Source organism: Leptidea sinapis, chromosome 42 (genome assembly GCF_905404315.1).
Source record: "Leptidea sinapis chromosome 42, ilLepSina1.1, whole genome shotgun sequence".
In the NCBI taxonomy this organism is placed as follows: domain Eukaryota; kingdom Metazoa; phylum Arthropoda; class Insecta; order Lepidoptera; family Pieridae; genus Leptidea; species Leptidea sinapis.
In genome coordinates, this window is record NC_066306.1 from 2,898,749 (window position 1) to 2,911,729 (window position 12,981).

The 12,981-nt window shown below is 35.1% G+C and overlaps 1 protein-coding gene across 2 annotated transcripts in view; it reads left to right on the top strand.

Annotated features, from left to right (window-relative positions):
• Nucleotides 1-12,981, top strand: part of LOC126976746 (solute carrier organic anion transporter family member 3A1) — a 105,880-nt gene that overhangs the window by 16,501 nt on the left and 76,398 nt on the right. The window contains exon 2 of one of the 2 annotated variants that reach the window (XM_050825304.1): nt 10,088-10,133. The exons of the other annotated variant lie outside the window; for it this stretch is intronic. The gene's annotated coding sequence lies outside the window, so the exon portion shown is untranslated. The remainder of the gene's footprint in view (nt 1-10,087; nt 10,134-12,981) is intronic. 2 annotated transcript variants of the gene reach the window in all.

The following is a 12,981-nucleotide window of genomic DNA, read 5'->3' on the forward strand; positions in this document are numbered from 1 at the left end:
CACATGACGTGTTATTTCTAAGTTAATGTTGTTGTTGCGTGAAGAGCTTATCATTTTCCTATGTTAATTTATATACGCCAGTGTTGTGATCGTTTGTATGTTGCAAATAGAGTATTTTACAAATATCTCCACTGTTTTTGTTCTCTTTGTTCTAACTGTAACTATGTCACTGAGTAAAAATAACCCAAAAATTCATATTTAGGTATCCATGTGGAAGCCTGTAAAGTCTAAATTGTCTGTCATATTTTATAATGTAGGACAAACTAGCCTGTGATTTACCTTTTTTATTAAAATAAGGGACGAGACGAGCAGGACGTACAGCTGATGGTAATTGATACGACCTGGCTATTATAATGCAGTGCCGCTCAGGATTCTTGAAGAACCCAAAAATTATGAGCGGCACTACAATTGCGCTCGTCACCTTGAAACATAAGATGTTAAGATTAAAATACTCATTAAGATTCTCATGAAATTTTGAGTGCATATTGGGTAGGTCTGAGAATCGGACAACATCTATTTTTTATCCCCCTAAATGTTAAGGGTGGTCCACGCCAATTTTATTTTTTTATTTTTTTTAAATTTTTTTTTAAATTTCTTTGATTATGAGTCAGCATTAAAAAATACATACAACTTCAAATTATCACCCATCTACGATCAACAGTTACTTTTGTATCGCGATTTTAATATCGGCAATACAACGTTTGCTGGGTCAGCTAGCTATTACATATAACATTTAACAGTGCATTATTGAGTGTTCTTCGTTTTTACGCTGTCCTGAACAAAATCATGAAGCAATTTAAAGGTAGACATAGTAATACTGTAAGGAAGTACGTTTCACAGATAATACAAGTACTTCTATTTGTTTCTATATTATACGCTTTTTATTAGCGATTGGACCCACTTTAAACAGCCAGATTTAGTTCAAAATTCGTAGATTTACCGAGGACCGATGGCTATACATTAATTTGATGAAATTATTCCATTTTTGAATTAGTAAAATAAGATTTTTGTTAATTTAAATATTTTCATCAATCGTATAATAAGGCAGGAATTGAGGTTAATTTTAAATTTCAATAAAATTCAATTTTTAGTTCGGTTTTCTATAAATAATAGCGTTTTTTTTTTAAATACTATTTATTATATTTCAATTTGATTTCTGAACGACGGCGGACTCGTCAAAGGAAAAACAAAATTCTTGATTTTATTTATTCATTCCGAGCATTTTCATATTTATAACACCTTCTCTGTACTTTCACGAATAATTCAAGACAAAAATTAGCCAAATCGGTCCAACCATTCTCGAATTTTAGCGAAACTAACAGCAATTCATTTTTATATAATACTAGTGGCCCCGACAGACATTGTCCTGTACACACGTCTTAAATTAAAAAAAAAAAGGTCCGGCCATTAGAAGGAGTTCACTAACATACACATGAGCAGGAGAATTATATTATATGGACCAATCTCAAATTCACTGGAACACACAAAAAATATCATCAAAATCGGTCCATCCGTTTAGGAGGTAGTTCAATTGTGAATCTAAACCATTCTCGAATTCACCCGAAGACACACACCAACCTTAAATTCACTGAAACACACAAAAATATCATCAAAATCGGTCCAGCCGTTTAGGAGGTAGTTCAATTGTGAATCTAAACCATCCTCGAATCCACCTGAAGACACACAGAAAGTTTCATCAAAATCGGTCCAAAAACAGAATATGAATTTGTCAATAATAGAAAATGATTTCCATACAAAAAACATATTGAAATAAGAATTATTGCTTTAGTTTGTAATATTCTCCCACAATAACAACAGCCACTTCGTCAATAGTGGGTGAGTTAAACCTCTTTGTGTGTTCACCGGCAGGTGTTTTGTCAGCTCGAATGAGAATTATGGCTTTTTGATTTGCACGAATTTTTGCATTCTAAGCCGATGTACTTCATTCACTCTCAAACTTATGACTTATCAGTCTGTATAAAAAATAATCTGATAGATAGTTAACAACTGTTGTTAATGTACCAACCATTGTTAGCTAAAACAAAGTTTATTTTTACCTGAGAAACTTAGAAAGATATAAAAATTCTTATTAGTTATTCATTTTAAACTACTCTTTCAATTTGATTTCCGAACGACGGAGGACACATCAAAGGAAAAACAAATTTGTTATTTTTATTTAATTTAGCAGCATTTTCCTATTTATTCACCTTTTAAACCTTTTCTGGACTTCCACAAATAATTCAAGACCTAAATTAGCCAAATCGGTCCAGCCGTTCTCGAGTTTTAGCGAGACTAACGAACATCAATTCATTTTTATATATATAGATATAGATAATTAGTAATCACATTATTAGTTAGACTAGCTGACCCCGCAAACGTTGTTTTGCCATATAAAGTATAATTCACGCGATTTGCCATATTAAGTAATAAAATATTGCCTATATTATAGCCTGTACATCATTTTATTCTATTGTTAATAGTTTTTGCAGCGCACGCAAAAATAGGTTTTCGATTTTACACCTTGTGTTACAAAATAGCAATTTTATTACGGATCCCGAATTTTGAAAAAAAAACATAGCCTTCCTCGATAAATGGACTACCCAACACTGAAAGAATCATTCAAATCGGACCAGTAGTACCAGAGATTAGCGCGTTCAAACAAACAAACACTGCAGCTTTATAATATTAGTAGTATAGAAGCATACTCGATTGTGTAAAGAAACAAGCACTATAGATTATCAAGCAACATAAGCATAGGAATGGTAATTAATTCGATAATGGTTTCTGTATTTAGTGCGTACAATCCATAAACAGATGTAGTATTGTCGTTTGAACAGCTGTAAATAGAGGTCGTTCGATGGTATGGTCTATCAGTTATGTGCATAACGATGACCTCATACTGCTGTCATGACACGTACTCCTTATGAAACAACAGATTTTGTTCACATACATATATGTATATGTACAAAGAGAAAACATGATTCTAATACGTCAAAGTCAAAAAATCTTTATTCACTGTAAAACTTTATAAGTTATTAAGTGCAAGTCAGGATGAAGTACAAAAGTTACAATAGCATTCAAATGAGTATAAAAATATTCATTAACAAAATTTAGAACATTAATTCCAACTATCTTTAGCATTCAAATAGGCCTTAGATGTTAATTTATTTTTTACGATACATTTAAACTTTTTAATAGGTAATATTTTAATTTTATTTGGGAGTTTATTATAAAATATAACACAATCCACTTTAAAAGATTTAGCAATTTTACGGAGCCTCGTAGATGGAATTGCGAGTTTGTTTGTTTCGAGTATTGACACTGTGTACATCACTATTCTTTTTAAATTTTTTATGGTAACTAGAATATTAATTTCATTTAAGGCGTTTTTAACAATTCTTTTGAATATCATAATACTTTTGTTTTGAACATTTAACTTATTTATGAACTGGGATCTTGTTGTAAAAGCATATACTTAGCCCCACAAAAGACTTGCTAACTGGACTTAGCCGAGTAGTAGGCATAACAAGTTTATGTTTGTTCCTCGTAAATACCTACGTGATACCTGGTAAATGTAATGAAATAATTTGATAACGCAATGTCGTCAACTATTGCCAAACATTAGTCGTTCGGTCCGCGGCTCGCTTCTGATGTATAAGGACTCTAGCATATCTCATACTAACATATGAGCGACAACGCATTCTGATAATCATGTCGGTACCCACATTACATTTAAATACAATACATATTCTATTATAATCATATTTTGTAAACTATTTGATATGTGGCGATTGTTTTTCTGTCTGAAATTATGTTATTTACTTCCACATGTGGTACATGCTCGGTAAGAGCATATTTTCACCAACTGTTTTGACCTGATTTCTGTCGCCGACGTACCACATATAAGGATATCATCCCAGCTATCTGGATGTGTTAGGGTCCTCCACAGAGCGGTTTTCAAGGAGCTTTCTTCCACGTACTATAAAGCTGTGGAATGAGCTTCCTTGTGCGGTGTTTCCGGGACGATACTACATGGTTACCTTCAAAAAATGCGCGTACACCTTCCTTAAAGGCCGGCAACGCTCCTGTGATTCTTATGGTGTTGCAAGACAATGAGGGCGAAGGTGATCACTTAACACCCGGTCACTCGTGCGTTCGTTAGTCCTCCTTTTCCATAAAAAAAACTGTGTGTCTAAGTTGTCGATCACGAAAAATTACAGGTACTCCTTATGTTAAACAAATTAGATGAGATGTTATTTATCATATTATAAGAAGTAAGATCCAATTAAAAATAAAGAAATTTTATTTCTAAAATTATTAAATATTCATAGTATTTTTATTTTTAGATACTCACACCAAAATTTGTTTTTCACACTACCTTTTAGGTTGAGACTTTGCGGGCAAAGAAAAAATATAATAATCTCAGCTTGATTGTAATTTAATTTTTTAATTGTATTTTTAGGTATTATTAAAAGTTATGGAATGTGGAACATTCCTGATACATCACATGACGGACGCATTTCGCTTAGCCCTAAAATTCATTTATTTGATACGAGTGTTGTATTTTTACACTGCTTGCACTGCAACTACGATTGTCACGTTTTTTTTTTTCGTTTTGACTATGGCTATCAGCTATCCTTCTAGCGTAACCGGATATGGGGTGGCGCCACCAAGTGAGCTTCCGCATAAGGCGCATAGTTAGCGACCATGTCTGCGTTCCATATATCATCACTGGCAACACCATCTTGTTAAAAAACATCGCCTTCAGACACTGTGGTATTTGGGACAAGAAGATTTTACGGAGCTTCCCGAACGCTGCCCATCTGAGTTGGGTTCGACAAGTGATCTCTTTCTCGAAATTGGAGTTGCCCAAAAAGAAAATAGATGTTAAAATCTAATTGAAGGGCCGCTTTTAGGTGAGTAGATACGGACGGTCGGAAGAAGGGGCTGCATAGTAACATGGGCTGTGTAGCTTATGTGTTGGTATCGGTGGAGTTCGCAATGGTGATGATGGTGATCAGGACACCTTCCTGTCGTGTCGATGTCGTCTAATGTAATATAAGATACCACACTCGAATGCGGAAGCACCACATAACGCTGGGAATCAGTGAACGGTCACTTGGCAGTAAGAGGCAGGTCATTCACACACTTCTCGAACTGTGGACGGATTGAACTGAGTCATAGTGGAATACCTATAGTAGTTTGTATCACAAAAAGCCATGAAAACTCTTCAGAGAGGGCGCCACAGTGGTAGTACTGTTGACATCGTGCTCGTATTTAAATTGATAAATTAACTTTATAAAAAACGTTAAAAGAAGTGTATATAGTGGAAATACTTTTGCAAATACATACAAAACTTATATTTATTAACATTAACAAATTCATTAAAGCATGTATTTAAATTGTATTGTATTTGTAGGTATTTTGACTTTGACTTTCTCTTTACACGCTTTTTATTAGCTTCACCTGTATGTATGTTTGTTTGTAACTGACTGATTTGGGCGCGATTTTGACACACTTTAAACGGCCAGATTTCATTCAAACTTTGTAGATTTATCGAGGACCGGTGACAATACGTTAATTTGATGAAATTATTCCATCTTTCAATTTGCAAAATAAAATTTTTGTTAATTTATATATTTTTTTTTACATATATTGTCGATAAGGCAGGAATTGATGTTCATTTTATATTTCAACCATTACCTTTTCAACCAAAGCGTGTTCTTTAGTTTTTTTAAACTACTTTTATTTGTTTAACAATTGTCCAACCACAGTATTTGTAACAGATAGCGCACGGCTGTTAGGATGTTACATTAATACATATGCTAATAAAATGAGTTATGCGCCAATTGCTTTTGTATTCCGACTGCAAACTGCACTCGAAATGTGCAATCTGCATATTTATGCACGGTGGTTTGTTCCCTCCCTGGATTTGTCACCCCTACCCCCCTGGAAAAACTTCAAACAAACAAACTCGGATGGAATAAAACTGGGACGAGACGAGCAGGACGTTCAGCTGATGGTAATTGATACGCCGTGTCCATTACAATGCAGGGCCTTGAAATTGAAAGACCCAAAAATTCTGAGCGGCACTACAACTGTGCCCGTCACTTTGTGACATAAGATGTCAAGTCTCATTTGCCCAGTAATTTCACTAGCTATACGGCTCGCTTTAGACCGAAACACAGTAATGCTTTACACATTACTGCTTCACGGCTAGGTGCCGTTGTGGTACTCATAATCTAGCCGGCGCAAAGGCGCCTCCCATTGGTAAATTTATTTATTTAATTTAATTTGTTCCCACACCAGACCAAATGATTCTTACTCGCTGTTCACAAGACTTTTTTTTTATGGAATAGGAGGACAAACGAGCGTACGGGTCACCTGTTGTTAAGTGATCACCGCCGCCCACATTCTCTTGCAACACCAGAGGAATCACGGGAGCGTTGCCGGCCTTTAAGGAAGGTGTACGCGCTTTTTTTGAAAGTACCCATGTCGTATCGTCCAGGAAACACCGCACATGGAAGCTCATTCCACAGCTTTGTAGTACGTGGAAGAAAGCTCCTTGAAAACATTGTGGAGGACCGCCACACATCCAGATGGTGAGGATGATATCCTAACTTGTGGCGTGTCGTGCGAAGACGGAATTCGGCGGCAGGAATCAGGTTAAACATTTGACACTCAATGAACGTAAATCACTAGAAAGCCTTGAAAACTACGTATAAAATTGAGGAAGAAGCGATTATGTTCTAATCTGCTTAATTGTTATCTAGTTAGAGAATTGCCGCACTCAGAAACCCGGTGACAACCAACACCTTTAAGTGCCTCAGATAAAATCATATGTAAATAAATATCGTTTTATACAGCGCATGTAAAAGGTGATATATTTAGACATGATACATACAAGTCACTGGTTGTTGCTTTACATTACAATAGAACTGACGGTTATCCTCCAAATATTTCATGCAATTTGCTTAACCTCAGTGAAATACAAATTAAATAATACGTAATGGTTCTTAAAACATTGGTGCTTTGATGTTACCTAGCTCCGCTTGTTTCCTCAAGGCCGTTGGCTCGGTCCCCAGCCTTAAATGCGTTATATAAATTCTGAGTTATATGCAACGCTTTATTCATCGTATGTGACGTAGAAGTTGTTCTTTATTATAACGCTTTATTTACTACAGTCTCAAAAAGATCGTAATGAATGGGTTCATTCACTGATCACTCACGATTTCATATTTATACGCTTTTTCAGATACGTAAGTTTTGTGCAAATCTTCATCTTAAGGCGAACATGGTGTTTTTAGACAATTTTTGTGGTGAAAGTATAGCATTTTCAGATTAGCAGCTTCAGATTATTGACAGCTAATTACTGACAGACGACAGTAGAAGGTAGTAATTTATATCTATCTGTATATTACTATAGCCCGATATACTTATCGGGAACGGCCGTAAATCATATCGGTGGGTGAAAAAAAGTTCAGCCCGTAATTGATTCCACAAAGCGTTGCAAACTACCGAAGTTGTAATTATTTGATAATTTCAAATAGTGGCAATGAGTTTCTAACCACTTAAGACGAAGAGTAAGCAGAAAACACGCAAACATGGTGTTTTTAGACAAGTTTTGTGGTGAAACTATAGCATTTCGAGCTATGAACACTACTTAATCCTGTTACACATATCCTTAAGTCTTATTTGTAGGTTGCTAATGCTTGCTGTTGGTTATATAGTTAACACTGCCGAGCCTTTTTGAACTACCACTTTTCTTTGAAGTTAAACAAGTTTTTTGGCATGGTGTGACGCATTGTTTTGGTACTTCTCTCAGAAAAGTTATTCTTATAGCTTGTACTTTTTTGTGTAGGTTCATTTATTCAGATTAGTAGAGAATAACGAGGATTGTAAGCATATAAACTGCTTTCCACACAAGAATTTTGAAAATATTGGCTTTGTTACATAGAGGGTGGGCCGGCAGCCGTGAACACATATCGCTCAAGGTCGCTGGCGTTTAGTGTCGCCTTAAGCTCATGTGCCACCGGAAACACTCAAATCGACCGCGGATAAGGAAAGGAGATATATACGATATTTAATACTTAAAACTAAACCAATTCACAATATTGGTTTTACATTGATTTGGGCCTAGAGAGAACTCTGTGTGCGTGTGTGTGTGTGTGTACACTAGTGTTCTGTGAGCTCTAACCAATTGTGATGACCTGAAAATTTAGAAAATGTGTTTTTCTTATATCTGAATACTTCATCTGCATGAACATTGTAGTTAAATTGTTCTAACATTGGGTATCTGCAACAAAATGTAACAAACGGCTTATAGTAAGTACAATAGTGTGTGCGGTCGTGAAGCGGAGTTAGTTGGGAAGCCCCACGAGTTCTCCTTCGAAACCTTAACAAATACAGATTATAATGTATATAATAGAAAATAGCATTCGACTTCTTTATCGAATATCTAACACTTCAGAGATTTCTTGATCCCCTTTGTAGTAATATGGACTTAATTGAACGGTCAACATAACATAATATAGTGCAATTTATATTTATATGTTTACTAGCTGACCTGGCAAACGTTGTTTTGCCATATAAAGTATAATTCACGCGATAGTTTTATAAATAATAAAATATTGCCTATATTATAGCCTGTACATCATTTTGTTCTATTGTCAATAGTTTTTGCAGCGCACGCAAAAATAGGTTTTCGATTTTACACCTTGTGTTGCAAAATAGCAATTTTATTACGGATCCCTAATTTTGAAAAAAAAAGCATAGCCTATAGCCTTCCTCGATAAATGGACTACCCAACACTGAAAGAATCATTCGAATCGGACCAGTAGTACCAGAGATTAGCGCGTTCAAACAAACAAACACTGCAGCTTTATAATATTAGTATAGATTTGTCTATCTGTTTATAATAATAAGTGTTACGTAAAAATTGTCACTACTGTACCTTAAATTCAGGTTTGTACTAAGTATTTAAAATGTAATTCGTTAATTAACAATGCTATCAGAGATAGCGTATATAAATGAATATCTTATTTTATCATCAAATGCCACGCGATAGTAAGCAAATTATTTTCATATAAGTAATAACTGTTAAAAACTTTATAAAGTCATATATAAAAAAAGCGGCCAAGTGCGAGTCGGACTCGCCTATGAAGAACCCTTCAGCAGAACCGTAGCAGCAAGTAACATAATATAAAAGTTTTTGCAGATAATTGTAATTTTGATCGATGTTTTATTAAAAGTGTATTTTTTTTTTAATAAAAAAGAAACTACTTACTAGATCTCGTTCAAACCAATTTTCGGTGTAAGTTTGCATGGTACTGTACCTACATCACATAATTTTCAAATACGGAGGGGGGGGGACATATTTTACCACTTTGGAGGTTAATAGAAACCGCAATATCAGACCTCATTTTTTAAAGACCACAAGTATGGGGTTTGATGAAAAAAAAATCGATATCTATTTAACCCCAAAATTACTGTCTGTTCTATTTAGTGTGAAAATTTTAATGCGGTTTACAGAATACATCAACTTACCAAATTTCAACAGTACAGTTGTTATAGTTTTGGAAAAAAGTGGCTGTGACATACGGACGGAGAGACAGGCAAGACGAATCCATAAGGGTTCCTTTTTTTCCATTTGGCTAGGGAACCATAATATTTTTTCAATTTAAGACAAGGGCTTGTGCAAGAGAAAATCAGAGCGTGTGGCCAATTGTTGTCTTATTCTCGAATGCTTTCAAATCTAACATATAAAATTCTCATGTCGCGGTGTTTGTAGTTAAACTCCTTCGAAACGACTTGACCGATTCTCATGAAATGTTGAGTGCATATTGGGTAGGTCTGAGAATCGGACATCTATTTTTCATCCCCCTAAATGTTAAGGGTGGACCACAACATTTTTTTTTTTAATTTTTTTGACATTTTTCACCCATCTACGATCAACAGTTACTTTTGTATTGCGATTTTAATATTGGCAATACAACGTTTGCTGGGTCAGCTAGTAATCTATAAGTTATTTTGATGTACAATAAGGGCAGGTACTTTGTTTTTTAATACGACATTATCCTTGTTTTAGATCACGGAATGTCACCACCCATCGCGCTCCTGTTAATGTGTTGAAGGTAATAAGTTATGACGTCGTCCACAATATTTGCACGCTCAATTATGAATATTACATTCGTGAGGTTTGTTCACCCCATCGAACGTTCGCGGTAAAGTCGATTGCCCACTACCAAGCCACAGTAGGTAGTAAATGGAAATATTTTTGTGACGATATATCAAACACGCCGTCTTTTCGTCATGTATAGATAGTTTTTTTTTTAATGAATATAACGAACGAGACGAGCAGGACGTTCAGCTGATGGTAATTGATACGCCATACCCGTTACAATGCAGTGGCGCTACAATTGCGCTCGTCACCTTGAGACATAAGATGTTAAGTCTCATTTGCCCAGTAATTTCACTAGCTACGGCGCCATTCAGACCGAAACACAGTAATGTTTACACATTACTGCTTCGCGGCAGAAATAGGCGCCGTTGTGGTACCCATAATCTAGCCGGCTTCCTGTGCAAAGGAGCCTCCCACTGGGATAGATAGATACCTAGAAAATCAAATAAACTTTATTCAAATAGACTCAAACTAAGCGCTTCTGAATTCATTATAAATATTACTGAATTTACCATATGTTTGTAAAAATGAGAGCTCGCGAGAAGAACATATAAGAAACTCAACGGCTTCTCTTTTCAATCTAATAGAGTATTATACAATGGCAGTAACATACATAATAACCTATTTTATGAAAAATAATAAAGAATTAAATGTATAAATATAAAATATAGTATATTGGATGCATCGACCTTTAGAGCTTGAACTCAATGTTTGTTTAAGGATGCTTCGTGGACATGATGGTCGTGATTACTGTCATAATTAGTAATTGCATCCAACATCCAAAAAAACATTCATTAACTATAAACAGATGGCACCGCAAGCAGCACCCGTTCACGAGTTGACGCATGGACCAGCCATCGTTCCCTTCGCACATACTTGAGGGAAGGATACGATTCAGTGAGCATATTATATTATATACCATTTAATATAACTTATATTATATTATAATATTATACTATATATACCATATTATAGCATACCTACGCATGATAACCAAAAAAAAAAAAAAACAAATATAAAATGAGTTTATCTACTGATTTGTTCGTTTTTATCTAATGAAATAAACACTAGCTGACGTCTAAACTAATATAAATTAGTTTAGACGTCAGCTAGTGTCTTACAAAGTGATTTGTTACAAGTCTAAGCTTTCAATAATTATAAAAGTACTTAAACCCTAACATAATACTCATAAAGTACCTACACAAGTCAATTGTCAAAATTGACCAAAAGTAACGGTTGCTTCTATATTTAATTAACAGCGTCTATCAGCCGTAAATTTTACGGGCACAGTGATTAAACTTTAAGAAGTCAAAGGCCTTATAACAATATTATTAGTTTTCTGTTTATATTTATCATCAAAAAGTATCAAATTATTCAATTATTTAGATACCTACAACCACTTCAATAATGTTGAGCTAAAATGAGATTAAGGCGACACTAAACGCCAGCGACCTTGAGCGATATGAGTTCACGGCTGCCGGCCCGCCATCTATGTAACAAAGTCAATATTTTCAAAATTCTTGCGTGAAAAACAGTTTATATGCTTACAATCCTCGTTATTCACTACTAATCTGAATAATTGAACCTACACAAAAAAGTAAAAGCTATAAGAATAACTTTTCTGAGAGAAGTACCAAAAAAATGCGTCACGCCATGCCAAAGAACTTGTTTAACTTCAAAGAAATGTGGTAGTTCAAAAAGGCTCGGCAGTGTTAACTATATAACCAACAGCAAGCATTAGCAACCTACAAATAAGACTTTAGGATATGTGTCACAGGATTAAGTAGTGTTCATAGCTCGAAATGCTATACTTTCACCACAAAACTTGTCTAAAAACACCATGTTTGCGTGTTTTCTGCTTACTCTTCGTCTTAAGTGGTTAGAAACTCATTGCCACTATTTAAAATTATCAAATAATTACAACTTCGGTAGTTTGCAACGCTTTGTGGTATCAATTACGGGCTGAACTTTTTTTCACCCACCGATACGATTTACGGCCGTTCCCGATATACTATATACAGATAGATATAAATTACTACCTTCTACTGTCGTCTGTCAGTAATTAGCTGTAAATAATCTGAAGCTGTCCCAATATACCCGATAAGTCACTCTTATCGCCTTATATTGGGACGCGTGAATTGCAATTTCCATACAAACTTCTATCGCTCGTAAGCTATACGTCGTCCCATTGACAGAAAGCGTGAACAGATAAGGTGAGTTACCGTCGATAAGTTTACGTTACGATCTTTATCTCAAGTAGGCCACAACCGGAGATAGAATGAATATTGGGAAAGGCCGTTAGGGTCCTTCAAGCATAGAGCATATTATGCATTGAGCATTAAGCATCTTAAGGCCAGCAACGCTCTCTTTGCCCTTGTTGTTGCGGTTGTCCATGGATGGTTGCTTCAAAACGTCCCATCAAGTGGGTTTTTTGCCCCCTCTTATATAATTTGTATAATTTATCGAAGTAGGCTTTATTTTGCGGAAATCCGTAACTATCCAAATATTTTGAGTTTTCTCGAGTGTTAATTCCGCCAATATATACAGGGTGTCCGAAAGTTATGGGACATGAAGGGAAAGTACCTTAAATATCAAAGATAGGCTATTTTACTGAAAGAAGACTTTATGTTATTTTTAAAAGTTAGTACTTCTGCATTCAAAGATTTTCTAAAAATTACTTGCCTCGTCTGGGAATCGAACCGACTGAAATGTAAAAAAAAAACACCCCTACTTTTATAATGCCAATCGAAAGAATGGCCAAAAACTAATAACTCTTCTTAAGTAACATAGTATTTTAAAAT